The sequence below is a fragment of the Petromyzon marinus genome, unplaced genomic scaffold (assembly GCF_048934315.1).
Source record: "Petromyzon marinus isolate PM22_M1 ecotype Great Lakes invasive population unplaced genomic scaffold, UKy_Petmar_22M1.pri1.0 PM_G_Scaffold_254, whole genome shotgun sequence".
NCBI classification, from domain to species: domain Eukaryota; kingdom Metazoa; phylum Chordata; class Hyperoartia; order Petromyzontiformes; family Petromyzontidae; genus Petromyzon; species Petromyzon marinus.
The window spans coordinates 62,501-67,500 of NW_027422822.1; the positions used below are offsets into that span (position 1 = coordinate 62,501).

At 42.1% G+C, this 5,000-nt stretch overlaps 1 pseudogene; it reads right to left on the reverse strand.

Annotated features, from left to right (window-relative positions):
- LOC142913440 (28S ribosomal RNA) overlaps positions 1-5,000 on the reverse strand; it is a 10,344-nt pseudogene that overhangs the window by 1,825 nt on the left and 3,519 nt on the right.

Here is a 5,000-nt window from a genome sequence, read left to right on the forward strand (position 1 = left end):
GGGATGCCGTGTGGTCAAAGGGACCAGGACCCCCAGGCTGGTTGAGCCATAATGCTGATGCCGCAAGCAGACGTCTGGCATCTTCAGCAATCGAGAGACTAGTCGGCAAACACCAGCGTGCTCCTTCTGGCGTGCTCCCTCATCGATACGTTTCGGTCAGCAATACTTTGCTTGCTGCGCAAGCGTGGCAAGGATGCTGTGAGTTTCCTTCGCCCTGTTACCATGCATCTTTGATAACACGGGGTGGAGTCAATAACCGTATTGTACTCCCATGCTGGTGTATCCAACGCAGATCCAGCATCATCAAGCTGGTCCCTGACTGGGATGCCGTGTATTATCGAATCCCTGCTGCCGTGCATCAATGGCAACAAGGAGTAGAGTCGGTAAGTTACCGGATTCTCGAATTGATGTACTCCAAAAAATAAAGAATTAAAATAACAAAGTCTAATCTATATAAGTAATGTTGACTAAAGCTTATTTTTAATCTTCTTTGAAGGCAGAAAATAGTAAGGTAAAAATAAAGTCCTCTCTATGCTCTGAAGTAACATATAAAAAAAACTAGCAATAAAAAAAATACCAAGTCTTCGTCTTGGAAAATAACAAAATCTAAAAGAAAAATCTTCTTTGTGGAAAATAGTAAAATAAAAAAACCAAGTCTTCACCTTGGAAAATAACAAAATCTAATCTAAAACATCTTAAATAAAGCTTGTCTGTAGTCTTCTTTGTAGGCAGAAAATAGTACGTTACAGGACTCTCAAACTGATGTATTCCAAAAATAAAGAATTAAAATAACAAAGTCTAATCTATATAAGCGCTCTTGAATAAAGCAGTGTAAAAAAAAATAGCAATATAAAAAAAAACAAGTCTTCGTCTTGGAAAATAACAAAATCTAAAAGAAAAGAAAAGTCTTCTTTGTGGAAAATAGTAAAATAAAAAAAACCAAGACTTCACCTTGGAAAATAACAAAATCTAATCTAAAACATCTTAAATAAAGCTTATTTGTAATCTTCTTTGTAGGCAGAAAATAGTAAGTTACAGGACTCTCGAACTGATGTAGTCCAAAAATAAAGAATTAAAATAACAAAGTCTAATCTATATAAGTGCTCTTGAATAGGCTTCGTGTAAAAAAATAGCAATAAAAAAATACCAAGTCTTCGTCTTGGAAAATAACAAAATCTAAAAGAAAAGTCTTCTTTGTGGAAAATAGTAAAATAAAAAACCAAGACTTCACCTTGGAAAATAACAAAATCTAATCTAAAACATCTTAAATAAAGCTGGTTTGTAGTCTTCTCTCGAACTGATGTAGTGCAAAAATAAATAATTAAAATAACAAAGTCTAATCTATATAAGTGCTCTTGAATAAGCTTCGTGTAAAAAATAGCAATATAATAAAAATACCAAGTCTTCGTCTTGGAAAATAACAAAATCTAAAAGAATGGTCTTCTTTATGGAAAATAGTAAAATAAGAATACCAAGACTTCACCTTGGAAAATAACAAAACCATCTTGAAAAAAGCTTATTTTTAATCTTCTTTGTAGGCAGAAAATAGTAAGGCGAAAATAAAGTCCCCTCTAAGCTCTAAAGTAACAAATACGACGTGTTAAAAAAAAAAAAAAAAAAACTAACAATAAAAAAAAGAACCAAGACTCCGTCTTGGAAAATAACAATCTAAATTGTGGAAAATAGTAAAATGAAATAAAAACCGACTTCACCTTCGAAAATAACAAAATCAATCTAAAACAAATGACATCTTAAAACAAAACTATTATTTGTTTCGGAGGTTGTCTATGACTGTTCATAGACCGCATAATTTCCACAGAACATTCTCAGAATATCAAGAGAGAAAAGCAGCGTTCTGCGGGAAATCATCTTGGCCAGTGATGTCGTTCTGGGTTTGGTCAGGCCCAGGGAGGTAAGTACCTCGTTATTCTCAAGGGGCCACTTTCCTCTTGCCCCAACCGGGAATCCAAAGAATGTGACCTTGCTAGCCTTCGTCAGCACTTTGACTTGATCACCAAGAGGGGTATAGTACGAAACTTTGTGCGAGGCAGCATCTGACAAGGTATTCTTTGAAAGCTCAAAACGGACGGTGACATCGATCACAACCGCCTCCTCATCTTTTGCAAACACGAGGTCAGGCTTTCTCATCTCTCCCGTCTCGGATATGAACCGTGGCTCTTTGTATACAGACCAGCCCAATCTAGCCGCTTCGTCTGCCAGAATGTTACTGATCTTGTTATGTCGCGCAATTCTTGCTTTCTGTACTGCAGGACATTGACCGAGAATGTGCGAAAGGGACTCGAGTCTGGCAGAGCATTTCCTGCAGGAACGTAAGGCCCCATCTCTGCCTCTGTTCAAGCTTTCTCTTGTTGGGTAAATATTTGCCCTTAGTTGTAGTGCTGCGATAAAGAAGCATTGTTTAAAGCCGCACCATGGCCTCAACCAAGCATTACTGATTCTATCATGCGCAAAGTTTACAATGCCCCTTCCTTGAACCGGCTTTTCGCACCATCTCTGAAATTCATGCTCCCTCCAATCGCAGGGTCTCGGATATACAGGTTCTTTTGACACCGAGTCCCTGAGAACGAATGTTGGGATTGCATCACTGTCACCCCCTGCTCGTACCCACAAATTACGGTATTCTTCCTCCATACCCTGCGAGGACACAATATTACGGGTGATAGCATCGGACGAGTTTGCTATACGTTGCAGCCTTCTAACTTGAACCGAAGGGATTGTTTTTTCCAGTTTCAAGATGGCAAGGCCTCCGTCTCGGGCTCTGGCATATAACAGTCCATCACAAGTTGAAGCGGGAAGGTGGAGCCATCCTTTTACCGCCTTTCTAATCTCTTGGTCCAACCCACGGAGAGTTGATTGCTTGCAGTCCGAGTGGTCTGCAGGATATAACAATCTGGGTAGGGCATAGGCATTGAGTAGTTCAACCTTCTGAGTTGGCTTCAGAGGCGCCTCATCGATTTTCGAGATCCATGTCTTTAGCTGACAATGTAGATCAGGCTGTATAGTGCCAGTCCAAGGGCCAATTTTCAGACCAAGGTATTTCGTTGATTCATCAGGTTGGATCATATGGACATCTTTATTTTTGATAGTCCATGGGTCGCAGTTGTTCACCGTATATGAATCTTTGGTTGGGCTTATCATGAAGCCCTGGCACTTTCTGGCCTGAACCTCCAATCCCGATAGCCCACAAAATGATTCCAAGATCGCTAGATTGGCGGCCATACCAACCCAAGATTCGCTCACCAACACCAAATCATCAGCAAACGCAAGAGCTGTCACGTGGTCGGTATCAATGGAGTACCCAACTCCGTGTGACTCTAGGGTGCATATCAAAGGGTCCATGGCAAGATTGAAGAGCAGGGGTGACATGGGGTCACCCTGTTTGACACCAACACGTATGCTAATTTCTCGAGTCGACTCGCCATTGCTTTTGAACGAGGTCGTACACCGATCGTAGGCGTTCTGGATGATGCCCACCACGTGTTCATCTACTTTCTTGTGCCTTAACACCCATAAAATATGAGCATGCGAAACCGAGTCAAAAGCTTTCGCTATGTCGATAAACATGACAGCCAACGGCCTGTGCAATTTCTTAGCATGTCTCATAAGGTCCTGTAGCACCTTAAGATTTTCAGAGCAGCCAGATGCCGCTATAAAACCACGCTGCCTTGGGTTTAAGGGACAAGCACGAGCAAGACGTGCAGTCATTATTCTGGAAAATAATCTCAGAATCATTGAACCGATCGTTATTGGTCTCCAGTTCCCCAATTCTTTCAGCTTTTCATCATCCATAACCTTAGGAATAAGAATCGTCCTATTCTTTTTCAACTCTTTGGGAATAATTCCTGTAATCATCCATGCATTAAATAGGGCTGTCAGTGTCCGACCCTCGGGGTCGGCAGCACAGATTGCAGCCCTTGTTAGGCCATCTGGCCCAGCTGCTGACGTTGGTTTAATGGCCCGTATGGCAGTCTGAACTTCCTCCACCGAAATTAGGGGCTCAAAGTATTCGTTATTTGCAACACCTGATGACTTAAATTGGCCCAGGCCATTGAATGGCAACACCTTCTCCCATTTTTCGCAGTAAAAACGATATACATCTGCGTTCGGGATTCGGCATTCATGACGTTCAGTGCCATCCAGGACTAAGGACGCAAGAAGAGAGCGGTTCTTAAAGAAGAGCTTCTGGTGCTTCATGAAGCTTCCTCGTTTTTCCGCTCTCTTCTTCATCCAAGATCGTGTGGGTAATATCCTGGGTTTAATAATGTCGTTCTCGGGTTTTAAACGTTTGCCTTTGTTTTTCACCAATCTCATCGGACAAAGCATCAATGCTGTGGCAGTTTCTACGAGGGCATCATGTTGGCCCTCGCCGTTAAGCCAAGCCTTTATTGCCTCCATTGCAGGCTTTTCCAGGGTCCCAGAATTCTCATTCGTAAGCCGCTCAGCTGCTTGAGCGAGTATGGATGAAGTCCCCGTTGTTACATTTGGTGGGGGAGACAATGTCTCAAGAGGCCTAGAAGAAAAATGTAAGCTGTCTGACATGGGGGCCCCTGTCTTTTTACTTAGGTCCCGTCTCTTGTCAGAGACTTGCTTGTTGGTCTTAGTCCCAAGCGCTTCAGCAATGATCTTATTGATATTCTTTTTCCCCTGAAACTGCAACTCTAGAAGGGCCAGCTGTTCTACTTCCTTCAAAGACCAGCAGCTACGGTGTACCCCTCTCTGCGAGGTACCCTTTATACCATCTTTAATCCTTTCCTCATTACGGGTGACTGGGTGAGCATGCCTCTTGTGCTGCGAAAGGCCACTTAGAGTTGCAAAGCGTGCCTGGCAACATTCACAGACCATTGGTAAGCTTTCCTCAGTTAACTTTATTCCCCCACATTTGGGGGCATGACAGGCAATCGATCGGTGGTTTGAGTTGGTTTTGTCACATTTAGCGCACTTAAACACCAGAGGAATGTCTCTGTGTTTGATGTTAAAAT